This window comes from Oikopleura dioica, chromosome XSR (assembly GCF_907165135.1).
Source record: "Oikopleura dioica chromosome XSR, OKI2018_I68_1.0, whole genome shotgun sequence".
Lineage (NCBI taxonomy): Eukaryota > Metazoa > Chordata > Appendicularia > Copelata > Oikopleuridae > Oikopleura > Oikopleura dioica.
In genome coordinates, this window is record NC_137294.1 from 7,471,979 (window position 1) to 7,488,091 (window position 16,113).

General features: G+C 37.9%; 1 protein-coding gene across 1 annotated transcript in view; it reads left to right on the top strand.

The window, feature by feature from the left end:
- The window catches only part of LOC145707350 (uncharacterized), a 37,527-nt gene that overhangs the window by 10,656 nt on the left and 10,758 nt on the right, over positions 1 to 16,113 (top strand). The gene's annotated exons all lie outside the window — the stretch shown is intronic.

A 16,113-nucleotide genomic window follows, 5' to 3' on the forward strand; every position in this document is an offset into this window, starting at 1 on the left:
CAAATGAAACGCATTGGATAAGTCTCATAGTTAAAAATGATGTTATCGAAATAATGGACCCCCTTGGCTACATAAAAATAATGCATACGAAAATCTCCACCTATTTCTCAAAACTGAGATGGGTGATCGAACTCTCATTACGTCTCCGAAAATTCAAATGAGTACTCATTCTAACTGTGGTCTTTTTGCCATCACTTTTCTTTTTTGGTCACTCGAATGTGAGAAATCATTGTTGTCTTTTATGAAATTATTCACAGAAAATGCAATTGAAAATACTGCGACAATTAAGAAACTCTTTTCGAAAATAAACTGAGAAAATAATATAATTTTGTTTTTATTGGTTGCAAATATTTGTTGAACGGAATTTTTAGACTTACTCCTTCTTCAATACTTTGATATCCAAGAACAGCCTGAATATCTCTTTTTTTCTTCTTTTTAAGGAGTTCTCCGTGGTGGTGCTGACTGTGAGCAGACATCGCATTTGATCTTATTTGATTCTTCATTCCTTCTTCAATATTTTGCTATCCAAGAACAGCCTGAATATCACTTACTTTTCTTTTTGTCATTTTTATTTTGATTTAGCAGCTGAACAGGATTTAAAGCCTTCAAAATTTGATTTTAAAGTTTTGAAAGTGATTTTCGAGACTAAAATACCTTCTTTAATACTTTGCTATCAAGGAACAGCCTGAATATCTCTTGTTTTCTTCTTAATTTCCTGATATAGTTCATGTTTGTTTCTGCTGGTTCGGATTTTTATCAGATGCTTCTTGCAGCAAAACTCGAAGGCTAAAAAATTTGCGTGAGAAAAACTCTGAAAGACAAAAATACCTTTAGAGCAGCATGAACATCGTGCTTATGCTGATTTGGGTTTTTATCACATACTCCTTGCATCAAAACTCGAAGGCGAAAAAATATTCGCGTGAGAAAAACTCTGAAGGACAAAAATACCTTTAGAACAACAGGAGCATCTTGATTTTGCTTTTTCCGATTTTTATTAGATACTCCTTGCAGCAAAACTCGATGGCGAAAGAATATTCGTCAGAGAAGAACTCTAAGAGAATATTGAAAAAAAAGGATCAAACCTGGAACCTATAGTTTGGTCAAAAAAGTTCCACTCGTTTCTTCGCAATAATTGATTCCGGATCCTGAATAGAGTTAAATATATTTTCCTTGCATAACATACCTTAATTCGATATCTGATGTCAAACACACCGGTTCCGATGATACGCTACGATCTCATTGTCCTGTCTGAAATCTCACCGATCAGATCATTTTAGAAATATGTATTATTCGATTTAATTTGTTAAAAAATTAGTTTTGGTAATAGGAGTATATGATAAAATACGGTATCATTTTAAGAAACAGTAACAAAATTAAAACGAGCATAAATGCTGTTCAAGGATAACAAAGTTTTAAAGAATAATGAATCATTTTAAGGTTAATAAACTCTCGTGGGTTTTTTCAAAATCGTAGTCTCTTATTTCTTCCATGTTGTCATCTTCATTGTTTAAAAATAAGAATATCTTACAATAGAAATCGACTCTTACTCGGTTATATACGCCAAGATCAGAAAATTTCATACTCACTGAGACATCTTCTGACAAAAGATAAGATCACATCTTTGAACGCCGTAAAATCCGTATTTTTGATCGGATCATATAGGTCGCAAGGGAAACAAAAAAAGATTTCATGGTCGGATGAAAATAATAACAATCTTTACGGTCGAGATTAAATCAGATTTATTACACAGCTTCTACAGTAACATCATTTTCAGGAGTAATTGTCAGTTTTTTTTCAATTATAGGCATGAACAGAAGAAGGTGTTTATCATCAAGTGACTGAGTGAATTTTATTTTGACCACGAGTTGAGCAGCATTGCGTCTTCCGAGCATTTCAAAATTGATCAAAACAAAGAAGTTGGTTTTGAGATAATGTGGTTGTGGCAAAACACCGGAGCTCCAGGGATTGAGATATCGTTCGCTCATCATAAGGAAATTTTCGTAAAAATCCATATCTGTTTTAAGGGGGTAACCAGGGAGACTCGAACCATCAACGAGAACATCAACTTGCTCTATGTTTCCACGTTCTAGTTTTGTCAGTGACTGCTTGTAATCTCCATGTGAGCGTTTGAGACTGGTAACAGAAAGAACCGCGTATTTCGGGAAAGCTCCTTTAGTAAGATTAACAGTGTAATCAGTATCGCCTTTGTCTAAGGTAGGTCTTCTTATACAGTAGTCCAAGAACGTGGTTTCGAATTTCGAAGTCGCATACTTTTTCATTTCCCTTTCCAATGATTCAGAGAAAACAAACATTGCTTTAAAAACAGGCCTGACGAGCTTAACAACTGGATCCGGAAAATCATAGTCAATCTCAACCACATCACCGACATCGTCAGTCGCATCAAGCATACTCTTCTTTTTTAAAAGCGAAAATTTTGCTGGAGCACGCTCAAACGAGAGATGGATTCCAAGTCCAGCTGGTAAAATAATTGGTGCTCGAGCGATTCCATGATTTATTGGGATTTTAAATTCGTATCTCAGCCATTTAGTGTTGTAAGTTTTTCCTTCGAATTCGATTTCTTTTAAAAACTCCTTCGCATACATTTTTCGATTCTCAATTATACTTCTGCCGATGTCGTCTTGGTCAGCTTCGAAAATATCATAGACGCCCATAATCGGAAAAGTTGAGTCGATTGTTGTTTGATCGAATAATGACTTATTCAAGAAATGAGAAGAAAACGCAGAGTCTAAATCACATGATTTGCTTGTAATTGGGTCTTCTGCGATTTCAATCTTAGGAAGCCCTTTGAAGAGCTTCGCACAAAAATCATTGTCCAATACATGATTTTCAGGAATTTCAATATGAAAATGCAGCCGAGAATCACACGCCTTGAAATATCTCTTTTGCGGAACAATGTGAAATTCAAGAGTATCATCAGTGTTGCAATAAGGAGCAGCTTCTTGGATTTTACAGTCCTCGTATCCCAAAGTGTCAAACTTATCGGTTTTTGAAAAACTGAACATTTTCAATTGCTCTTTCTCGTTTATTGAGAAGAATGAAATCCGTCGGATCGTGTTAAATCAGAAGTGAGAAACAGTTACTCATGGAATACTAATATTTGACTTTGCCCTTTCTTACGCCTCTTCTTGCTCGTCTTCTTCGCGAATTTGAAGTTTATTGCTCGGATAAACTAATAGGATCATATTATTTTTCATTTAATTAAAAGTAATTTACCATATGTCTTTTCGATTTCATATCGTAGCAAAAGCACCTGGCGCAAGCTCACACCCGAATGATGAAAGTTAGTCCTGTCAAACTCGTGACTTGCCAAAAGGCGTTCTCTGTAAAATATAATTCTTATAACTGAAGTTTGAAGAAACACTTACTCTAATGTCTCATCTTTGGTCTCTGAGAGAAGTTGAGTAACATCTTCATCATTTTTTATTTTTCTTCAATGAGGTTTTTAAAGAGCGTTCAAAGATTTTTCTACAAAATTAATAACCCTTTCTTGTGTCATTGATCCATGTTGAAGAGCCCGAGTAGTACAGCCTCAGGTCTTCTTGAATTTTTCCATCTTAAGTTTATTCATCGGCTATTAAAACTTGAGAAACAGTTAGCAAACCGATCATCTTCTGCGACGCGCTCATGAACCATGCATCAACACCGATTTGGTAAGGAAAAAATAAATTTTCAGTAATCATACGAGTCACTTCGCTCAGTTTGTTATTGTTGACGTATGGAATTGACAGAATACATCGATCGATATAGGTTTTCGGCATTCCCTTAACTTTGAGGGATTTATGAGATAGTCGAAACTTGTACTGAAGATAGTACTCCAAGTTATTCGCAAGTCTACTAAAGCCAGAGAGCTTAACAGAAATACAGACAACTTCCTTTATCGAAAAAATCTAAAATCTGCTTTCTTTCCTGGTGATCATTCATCACTTTATATTCTTCTTCTGTAAGAAGTTCATTTATATTCAATTTTTCTTTTGTTAACTCCCGAAAGAAATCAATCTCTGACTCTTTGAATTTTCCGCTCATTCTGGAATTCTGACTCTTCTTTAGTTGAAAAAAATCCTGTAATCGGGAGTTCTTGATTTTACTTTGACAGCTTGTTGAAAGGACGGCGTAGAACTCCTCGAAACAGAATTTTTTAAATAACTATTTGTCTTCTCATGTGCACGTGCGAAATTTCGCATGTATGGTGAATTTCCGCTGTCAATTTTTTCATACATAAAACAGGAAAGTATGATTTTCCGATAAAAATGAGATTTTTACATTTGAAAGAAGATAACAACCAATTTTACAATCTTACTTATCTTGGAGTTCTTCTTAATCAGGAGAAGAAAAAACCTGACAAGCGTCGATTAGAGAAACTGAAAACTCTCATAGATCCGAAACGTGCAAAAAATCCCTGTCGTGCTGATTACTCCAAATTTATCGACTTTCAGAAGAAATACGGACTTTTTAAAATCCCATGTTTATCAGGAAAATATTCAAAATTTTAATAATAAATGGCATTGAACGATAAGTTTTGAAATTTCGAAAAGCACTGGAAAGCGACTTTAATGTCCATTTCACAATCTATCAGAAAACAGCGAATGGCGGCGATAGTCTTTTTTATAAAACGCAGCATCCGGGTCCAGGCAGTGTCGGTCTGACGTTTTTCTTCAAAGACCAGCGTTTTAATGGATTCAATCAGCTTAAGCTTCTTGACGATGGATTTATCAACCATGGAATTGACCGGATAAATACTCTTGAGCTGACCATCTTCGAAGCCGTTGCGAAAGTGAAAAACAAGGATTTATACAAGTGCCCGAGGTTGTTTTTCAAAAAAGCAGCCGAAATACGACAGAAATGGATCGACTTCGCACAAACAAGTGATATCACAGTCTCCAATTACAAGAATTTCTCGAGGTTGTTTAATGTCAAACTTGTTCTTTGGCGCAGACTGTCAAGGCCTGGTGCTGACAGAGTTTCCAGACAGCTAGATTTTTATTGTGGCTCTGGAAAAATACTTCAACTGGAGCTTTCGAAGGATGATCAGACGAAAACATTCTCGGATAGTACATTCTTTAAGCTTCTGCCCGAGCAAATCAATTTTGACCTCTGTCCAACGCCTAATTGCTCCTTCAGCTGCTCAGATCGTGCAAAATTTTCGAAACATCTGGAAACATGTACTGACAAAACAACTTTCTCACATAAACAGAAGAAATATGGAATGTTTACTGATCACACTCGTTACGATCTGATTTACGACAAGATTTTGCGTCCAAATGAGTTTCATCAAAGCTTTGTGGCTTTTGACATTGAAACTGCTTCTGTCCCAAGGTCCGAAAAAGAGAAGAACATAAGTTCCACGACTGAGGAATTGTCTGCGTATAAGCTGATCTCTATTGCATGGCATGCGTACAACCCAGCCGGAGACGAGTATACAAAGAAATTTCTATGGCGCAGAGGGACAAGTCAAGAATCTCTTTTCTCCTTGCTTGATGAATTTTACGTGGACTTATGTGATATTCAGGAAGAATTTAATAGGACTCTCTCGAGAAAAATCGATAATGAGAAATGGCGCTTGATCCGATTGAAGAATAGTGAGAAATTTCACAATTTTCCAGTTGAAAAGCAAGCAGAACTCTGTGATAGGCTCAAATATCTTGATGATTTCTATTCTCTCAATGTTTATGGTTGGAATAGCGAACGCTTCGACTTGACTGTTATAATCAATGCTCTGACTGAAGTTGTTCGTCGTAGACATCCCCACTTACTAGTCACAAAGCGAGACAAGGACACTCGTTTTGAGCCAAAGATGAATATGATCCAGAGAGGCGCCGGAACAATGCTTGCTTCCTATGGCAATATCAAATTTAAGGACATGATGAATCTCGTTGAAAGAGGGACATCGCTGGAAAAGGTAAAAGCGCAGATTGAAAATCCTGTTTTAATTTTTGTTTGTTAGTTCGTGCAATCACTTGGTTTGCAGATAGCAAAGGCTGTTTACCCATACGAACGTTTCAAAGACACTGACGAGCTCATCAGTTACAAAGGATTCCCACCGTACTCCGACTTTTATAGCTCTTTCTACATTCCTGTCGAGAAAGAAGTTCACCTGGTCAACAAATTTCTTATTGAACACTGCTGGACGATTGATGATCTTGCTGCTGAAATTGATGTCCCTGTAGAAAAACTCAACAGTCTAGCAGATAGTTTTGAGTGTTGCTATGAAACCACCGATGAAAATATCGAGCTTCTTGCTAAGAAATGGGAAATACCAATTGATGAAATCAAATATTTCGCAGAAAACTCTTTTCGCTGTTTTGCAATCAACGAAGAGTCCAAAAAATTTTTCAATATCTCAGTGGATAAATACTTGGCTTCAAAGGACTTATTCGAAGAAGAAAAATGTGAAACGATGCTCGATTGGCTGCGTGTCTATAATCTCATCGACACAGACATGCTAAGCCAAGGCATTGTAGAATACAGTAACCAGTTTGCCGAAAAATTTAATGTGAATATCCATCAATATATCTCATTGGCGCAAGTTGCTGAAAAGATTGCGTTTGGTAAATACGCGCGTGCGACACCCATCTACTCGATCACTGATGCTGAATTGAGAAAGGACATCCGTGAAGCCTTGACAGGAGGAATGACGCACGTGTTTCACCGACTGATCGAATTGAACCAACCAGATGGGCCTCTTCCACATGCCGCCCGATATGCTGACAATGGCGAACTCTTCAAAATGATTAAACAGCTTGATGCGAATAGTTTGTATCCTTTTACTCTACAGGATTCTCTGCCATGTGGTCCTGGAATCGCTGTATATCCTGGGGATATCGGTGACGCTACTCGTGTTGGTGATGTTGGATATTTCAAGTTGAATCTGCTCTATGAGGGCAAAGAATCAATCTCCCTCAAAAGCTTGCAGTATCTAGAATATCTGCGACATCAATCTGGTGTGGATATCCAACATGCGTATCACATAGGCGAAAAGAAAATTGGGAAGTATTCTCTTGATGGATATTATGAGAAAGACAATATCAGATGGGGAGTTGAGTTTTACGGCTGCTATTGGCACAAATGTCGTTCATGTAAAATCCAAACAAATGAGGACGCTGACGAAGAACGGGACAAGGAAAGAAAGAAATTCATAGAGAAGAAAATCGACATCCTTAAAATAAAGCGAGAATGTCACTTCGACAAATTTATGAAAAGAAACATGGCCGATGAAGAATTCGCTCGTAATGCCAGAGAAAATTGGGCTCCAGATTGGTGTCCTTTTCTTTTCCACGATAAGAAACTAAGAGAAAAAGATCTAATCGATGCTCTGATGGAACGAAAAGTTTTTGGATTCGCAATGGTGGAAATTGAGCCAAGTAAAGCTGTTTATAATCGATATGGAGATCTGAAATTTCCTATGATTTTTAAGAAAACCCAGATAGAAAGAGATATGCTATCTGAAAATCAAAAAATCGGAAATCTTGAGATGCCTGTGAGCCAAAACACATTGATTTATAATTCTAGCGGAGAAAAAATGCTTCTTATCACTCCTCTACTGTATTTTTATTTGGATATGGGATATATTATTAAGGTTCGCTAAAAGATTTTTTAAACTTAATCATGTCGCTTTTAGAAGGTTCATTATCTTCTTATGTACAATAAGGAAAAACCGATGGCTCCTTTCGTCGATAGACTGGTCGCTGATCGAATCCGGTATCATATTGCCGAGAACAAAGTTGGCGAAAAACTTTCAAAGCTGGTACTTAATATTGTCACTGGTTTGTTTGGCAAGAATGTTTCTAAATACAGGGAAACAAAATACATCGATGATGCTGATTTATACCGCTACATCAGATCGCCTTTGCTCGAAAAAAATGAAATCATCAGTGCTGAAGGACCCACATCTTTGGTCAAAATTGTCAAAAAGAAGAAAACGCAGAGAGATAGCGTTCCAACACATATTTCAGCATTTAGTATGTCTTTGTTCGTGAATTGGTCTCTTAATATTTTTTAAGTCTATCAGAAAAGCAAATTGGTCATGTTCAATTTCATTGATAATATATGCACTCATCTGAAGGAAGGATCATTCAAACTTTGCTACGCAGACACCGATTCGATTATGATTGCTTATACAGGTGATGATGTTGAAACACTCGTCAAATCTGAGAAGAAGGAGTCATGGAAAAATTTCGTTGACACATGGATGGTTCCTGAAAAAGTCACTGACCAGATGCTGCGAGAATCAAATAACTCTAAGAAGGAAGCCGAAAAATTGCTGAAAAAATTGGAGAAAACGCCGGGTTTATTCAAAATCGAGGGTGGGATATATGGGCAAGGCACTTATTGCGGCTTGAGCTCTAAATGTTATATTCTCAAGGGTAAAAATGATAAGGGGGATATAAAAATAAAAAAATCAACGAAAGGCTTGGGTTAGAAAGTATTCAATAAGTTAATTTCAGCTCACTTGTAACAATAAAACCATTCTTTCAACTCATAATAAGGCGTCAAGAAGGATATTGAAACACCGGTGGAACATTTCGTACGTTCTCTCCTTAACGATGAAAAGTTCAGCGCTACAATGACAGGCATGGTAGCCCGTAAAAACGAGATCGTCATTCGAAAAACAACAAAGAATGCACTGAACAATGTCTATGTAAAATGGCAGATTGCTGATGACCAAGTGACTGCAACCCCACTCAAAAACGCATCTGGATATATTTGATTCCTTCAGTCATTTATGTTTTCATTATTTTTTTCGTTTATGTCAACCTTAACATGCTAACAAATAAATTCAAACGGATTTTCACACAATTCACTCTTTATTTGGATTATCTTTTCTAACGCATGAAAAGCAGATTTGAGAATATACAGGGGCTTCAAAAGTTATCTCTTATGCGGATTTCGTGAGATGTAGGGCGATTTAAAGACTCTCGTCTGAAGAGAACTCAACGTAGTTCTTCGGTGTCATAAGACGATTGCTTCGTCGTAGTTCTCGGAGAGGTTCAGGTCTTGGTTCAGGTCGTGATTCTTGGAGAGGCTCAGGTCGTTGCTCTGGAAGTGGTTCAGGTCGTTGCTGTGGAAGCGGCTCAGGTCGTTGCTCTGGAAGTGGTTCAGGTCGTTGCTGTGAAAGTGACTCAGGTCGTTGCTCTGGAAGTGGCTCAGGTCGTGATTCTTGGAGAGGCTCAGATCGAATTGCTGGAGGAGGAACAGGTCGGGGCTCTGGAAGTGACACACGTCGTGACTCTGATCTTTGCTGTTGAAGTGCTTGTGGTCGATTGGGGGCGCTTCGTAACTTTTCCAGGCATTGGCTTCGGTTTGACCTCGATTTGGTTGACCGATCGAACGGTGACCGCTAATTAAAAGAAGTTTGGATATTTGTCTGATAAAAATAAATTACTTTTGTTATCCTGCTCGAATTGGACGGTAAGGTTTCGTGGAAGGGTAGTCGCGATCTTGTTTGCAGCTAAAAAGAGGTGAGTAGGAGCTGAAAAAATTGTTGTCAAAGTTACCTGTCTGTATTCCAGCCGTTATTGGTGAAGTAATCGGCGCCAAAAAGCTTGTCGATGGTTGCGAATTGCTGGATTTCGGGCTTGGGTTCCATGGAAACTTCCCTCCGCGATTAAACACGTTTTCTAGAGGAAAGAGTTAATTTTGTGGCATTCTTATCGGAGAAAAACTTACTTTTTTTTGGGATTTTTTTGGCCGCGTCTTTTGAAATTGTTTGTTTTTTCTCTTCCTTGATGTCCTTCTTTGTTCCTCCGTCTTCTTCGATATGTTAAAAACGGTAGAAAAGTGAAAACTGATATTACCTTGTGTATTCGTTTTTTCGGTCTTCTCATCCTTCTTTGTTTTTTGATTGGAGTTGTTTCCACCTTAAATAAAAGTAAGAAATTGCCAAAAAAAGTTCTATTGAGAAAATTACCTTGTGAAGTGTCTGATCCGGCATCACCATTGTCATCCTTCTTAGGTTCATCAGGCCGATGGTTTTCATCACTGTCCCTGAAGCCCATTCCAGCGTTTTTGGGGTGGCTTGTTCGATGCGGGTCATCTTCTTTGTTTTCCTGGTCGCTGTGTTCATTCTTTCGATCCTTGTCTTTGTTCGGACGCCCCATCTCGTAGTCATGCTCTCGCTGGGATCCCTTGATGCACTTGTACAGCCGGTACACCTTATTCAGTTTGTTTATAGTTTCAGATGATAAAAACTTACAAGATAACCACAGCCGATGCAAACGACGAGAACAATCATTGCAAGAATAACCAGGACCGCGATCAGCCAACCCGGAATGTTTGCTTCTTTGCTTGCTATGGCAGTCTCCGTTGTTCCATCCGTCTGAAATAGCTTTTTAGTCTTTCGTTTTTTAAAAGCGCTCTTACTCCAGACATGTCAAAGGACGTTGACGTCTGCACGAAAGAAGTCTGAGTTGTTTGCGCCTTCAAACCCGTCTGAGTCAATGTTTGTGAAATTACGGAACTTTTAGTTTGAGAAGCCTCTGTGGAATAACCTAGCGTCTCGGCCTCGAAAACAGCTGTCGTTGCTTTATGGGAAAAATCCTCAAGCGTAGTTACAGCTGTAGTGTCTCGAAAATGAATGGTGGTCTGAGATTCAAAAATAGCCTGACTCTGGTCTTGTAGAGATGTAAATGAAAATAAAATTGTAGCTGAGGTATCTTCACGAAACATTGATGTCGGACGCTCAGAATAAACCTCGATATGCTCTTGGCCAGGAGTCGACAAAAATGTGACCGGCTCGATTAGCTCTTGGCCAGCAGTCGACAAAAATGTGATCGGCTCGATAAGCTCATGGCCAGGAGTCGACAAAAATATGTTCATATCTGTAGTGACTGACGATGGAATAGAAGTCTCTACGGATATTGACTCGGGCATAAATGTTGGTCGAGTCTGGGGCAAGGAAGATTCCAGATCATTTACGCTCTTGGAAAACTCAAAATAAGAAGCGGTAGTTTCTCGACTAACAGTTTCCGTAGTAACTTTATATGACTCTGTTTCCTATTTTTTATATGAGTGGAATTTGTAAAAATCTTTTTATTACCTCGCCATTGTTGCCGCAAAGTCCGGGAAACCAGTTGCAATTCATCGCTGTGTATTCTCTTTGAACGTGGTTTCTTAGTTCTTTGGTGCGAAAATTTTAGGAAACGAGCGTTTATGGGTTTGCTTTGGAGCAACTGCGAAGAGGTCTTGAAAACTTAGCTCAATTGTGCTATTTGCAATAGCTCCCTCAAGTGCAACAGCGACAAATATTCTCCTTCCAACAGCAATTCTCACGACATTCATCCTTCGTGATAATCCCCCCAAAAAACATCAAAGTTTTTTTTTGCAAAAACGAACCATGAGAAAATTCCAAGAAATAAAAAGCTCTTGCGGCTTAAAACGAATACCTCCGAAAAAGATACGTGAGAATCAATGGATTGCCAACAAAGATTTCGAAGACATAGGCCTTTGCGGATGGTTGTTTACAATCGAAGACGGATCTAAAAAATTTTACAATGACAGGTATGAAAAACCCCCTAGTAAAAAGTTCTTATTTGTAATCAGGTTAATCGAACTAACTCTTCACTGCGTCATGGACGGAAGCTCGATAATATTGCTGAGGATTGTCGCACCGACTCCGAGGCATCAAATTGTTCTTCAAGAATTCGGGGATGTTCCTCAATTCTCTTTCGTACGTTTTGAAAACGCGCGATTCATGATGCGATTTGACGGAAAAATCCAGGTTTATACAATCCTGATGGATATTGGAAACCGGGATGGATGTACTCTCGTTAAAGCAACGGAAAAATGCCTGGACCCTGCATCATTTCAAGGAGGAATTCTCGACGGCCGGTTTTATTCACTGATTTCAAAGTAAGTTTTTCTTCAAGAAACAATCATAATTTGAATCAAGAGCGATAACGCCCTTTACCGGTCAGATGATCTTTGACGAAAACGACGTTGATAACGAATTGAAAAAGATCGCGCGCAACAAACCGTTGTACGAATCATTGTATGCCAATGAAGTCGTCAAAAACTTGAGTGAGGATGTTTCGATTGCAGAATTTTTGATGCAAGCGCGTTTGTTCTCGTAAGTTTCCAATTTTTCTGATAAAAGCTAACTCAATCTTATTTAGGAAACTACAAAATACGTTTTGCGGCCTCCCGATCGGAAAATTCGACAGCGTCAAGGTTACAAGATTTTTTCAAAACAGCAAAAAACTTCCTGACTGTCCTGACTCCGACTCTCAAACAGAAACCGTCATTTTGACAGAAGACGAAATTTTGGAGCGACAATTATCGCGGTGTGATTTGAAAATAGAAGACTTTAGCTCAGTTAGTCTTAATTTTCCGAAGAAAGTTTCATTTCATAATTAAGGATGACACGGATAATGAAGAAAATCTCGATCAAACGGTCCATCGAGGACTGATCTTCGGAGAGAGGGAGGAAAGCGATGAGGAAGCAGGATCCGAGAGCGAGTTAATCAATGATGACCCAACTGTGGCGGACGATGACCCACAAGACCTTTACACGAGAGATTTCGATGCTGAGAACGAGCAAACTCAAAAAGAACTGAGAGATAACGACGACGAGACGAGCCTTGCGGATAGAATTAAAGCACTCGCAAGCAACATCAACTCGGAAAGTTCCGACGACGACTCCTTCCAGGCAATCTATTACTTCTATGTGCATATTCTGACTTTTATCTTTTAGCCAGCTAGACCTTCGACTCCAATCAATTTTGATTATCAAGACCCAACAAGGATCAATCCTTCAACGCCCCGAAAGAAGAACCCCTTTTTATATCGTCAAAAGTTAGTCTCAACTCTTATTGAGAATAGTTCTGACTTCAAAATTAAGACTCGCCGGAAAACCGGCATGGAAAAGATTTTTATTTCGTCGTAACTCGGAGGAGATTCAGGTAAATGCAAAGTTATTCTACCAATCCCAAAGACCTTATTCAAGGAACCAGCTACGAAAAAAGCGAAAACTGATGCAGTCATAACGATTTCGTCCGACTCAGACGAATAAAACAACTCCTCCAGTACTCGACTTATTATAATTATTCATCCTCATCGTTTAGCTTGTCTTTTTATTCTTTCATTTCACAGATCAACTTGTCCACTTTTTCGCCTTTTTTTCCGCAAAGAAATAAAACTTCCGCGACTATAAAATAACAGTGTCAATTCATTTGCAAACAATTGATTAGCTTAGTTCACGGTTCCGTTTTTGCACCTCAAAATAGAAAAAAACGAAAAAAGACGTAAATGAAGGCATTTTGTGCTGTTAATCCTGATGAGCTGGCTTCTGTAATCCCAGAGAAAATAGACAGCTGGGAAATCGGGAGCTGCAAAAATCGGCGAAATTCTGTTAATCCGTTGATTTCAACTGCTGGCCTGGTTATGTTTAAATCGATTATTCCCGGATGCTTGCTTACACTATTTCTTCTTAATACTAGAAAAAATATAATCAAAATCACCATCCGCAAAAGACGTGCCGATCCAATTGATATCGAAAGGCTCTACGGAGAGTTAAATATCTTCGACGCGATTTATCTTGAAAACTTCAGTGTTTCTTGGCGTCATAACTTTCATGGAGTATGTACGATTTGTTTATGGCCAGGGTTCCCAACTGAAAATTTCTGGGCCTGCTTGAAACTCAAGAAGTTGAATGGGCTTCAAGACGAAAACATATTATCGGGTCTAATAAATGGCAGATTTAGAAAAAACGTAGTAAGGTAAAACGCCAAAAACATACAAACTTATTTATAATAACAAGGTTCTTGCCGGTTATTCCCCTTGATTGGAGTTCTTTCGCGTCGTTGGAGAAAGAAAGAAGAGATTATTTTGATTACGATATCTTTGAAAATTACGACGACATAGACGACTTAGAAAAAAAATGCCAAGAAATTCAACGACCCGTCTTTACTACTCGTCGAATTTCAAAGACTTATCGTTTTTTTAATGTAAGATGAATTGCTTGTTATTTAGCTGGCAAAATTTAGTACGAACTCTGAATCAAAACGCAAGCAAATCGGCTTCAAAGAATTCCCAGATATTCGAAACCTAAATCAAGTCGACTCCCTTCAGCTGACTTATAAATCTGAATCTGAAGTTCAAACCATGTTGCGAATGCGAAGTGACTGCATAGAAAAATACAAATAGTATTGAAGGTAGTTATTTATTTTATTCCAATTGAGTCAGCTACAAGTGTCAACCTGTTTTCAGTGTACTTCGTCAAAAAAAAATCATCAATCAGCATTCTCTTCGTCGCTCAGATCATCCAAATCTTCATCCACCTCTACGAAACCCTCGTCGTTGTTTTCTTCTTCATTTTCCATAGCATTGATTCTCACGATTATTTCATCCTCAACTAAAATTCGGGATAAGTGTCTTTATCTGTGTTAAATTTAAAAGCTTACGTCGATCAGCATCATTTTGCGCTAGCTGTGCAAGTGCTTGATATCTTTCTCTTTCCTGCTGGGCTTCAATAACCCTTTCTTCCATCTCAAACAATCGTAGTTCCAATTCCTGTCGCTCTTGTTCCAGTGCATTGATTTCATCCTCCCCTAAATCGCATATAATCTTTCTGTCTTACTTAATATCAGACTTACTTTCACTCTCTTTTTCGAGGGCTAAATCTCGAAGACCGAGGCGGTCTTCGCGTTCTCTCATGAGAGCGTCGATTTCCATTGTCAACACAAAAAAAAATAAATTTCTTGGATAAAATGAGCCTTGTCTTCACCGGCGTTTCCTTATAACCGCTAAATCGGTCTGACTGATCAAGAATCGTCAACTGAATCAGACAATGATGGCGAAAAAAGCGAAGCTCCTAAATCAGCCGATCAAGGGATAAAGGACCACGGAAATAGAAAACAAATGATTCGAGCATGCTGTTCATAGCTTTACGTAACAAGTCGGACAGATAAGGAATATTGAGGGCAATAGTAAATTTCTGAAGTAGGTCAACCATATAACATCGCTCGGAAAAACTTTTTGAACGTCAATTTCTAGGTCGTTCAAATATTCACGACTCTTGATCTCATGCTACGCGCCCTATTTTCTAGCGAATATAAGAAGAAAGTTTCTCCTTCACTTCATAAATAAAAAAATGAGGTGGAAAAATCCCTTTCGAAAGAGACAACTATTCAAAGTGAAGCTAAATTAGCTATATAAAGTAGATTTCGCTTAAAAACGCTCCGAAGTTTTCAAAATGAAACATTATTTGTGGTATATTCTTGTTTATTCCAAGCAATTTGATATTTAATTAGTTAAATTAAAATAACCTTTCTCAAAGAGATATATGTTCTTATCATGATAAAATGAATCGTTATAGTTCACCTAAACAATGTACCTCTTACCATTTACTCTGTTAAAACTACTTTATACTCTTACTGCTTTATTTTATAAAATGATTAACTTATTCTTCATTATTGCCATAATAGACAACCTTCATCATATTCGTTTCATCAAATGACAAGCAATACTATCTTTATCAAATTTTATCCCGAAACTTTTGCTCTTTTCCTGCTTTTTTGAATAAAATGAAAAAATCTGCAAACTCCATGCAACTTTTGAAAACTTTCTTGTTGATGAGATATTTGCAGGAAATGAGACTCGTCTGTTGCTATCTTTTCGTACTTTTGGTGAACCAAAAAGTCCGATTATCATGAGAGGAATCCAGAGTTGACCGATAAGCGTCTGTCCTACGAATCTGTTGATTTTGAAGGGGAGACTTCGCCGCATAAAAAGAATTAGTAAAGATAGCGAGGAAAATATTTGGCTTTTTTTTTCTCCTTCTTTTTATTTTTATTCCGGAAACAGGTGCTTTTTTGGACTCTGAAAATTGCATCTTGGAAGGTGATCGCTATTTTTCCTTGAGTAAGAATGCATATTTTTTAGTACAATCCACGTACATTTCATATCTCACTTTAGTAAAAACTGCGTACCTGCGTCCTTTAGCATTATATACATGCACGAATATCAATTAAGCCCTTTCTTTTGCGTAGGAAAATTGCAATGGAGAATTAATACTTCAACAATATTACCGCTTCGCGGTATGCATGCTTCCTAGGATTCAAAACTTAAGAAAAGACAAAATGTCCATTTTGGGCTTCTGTC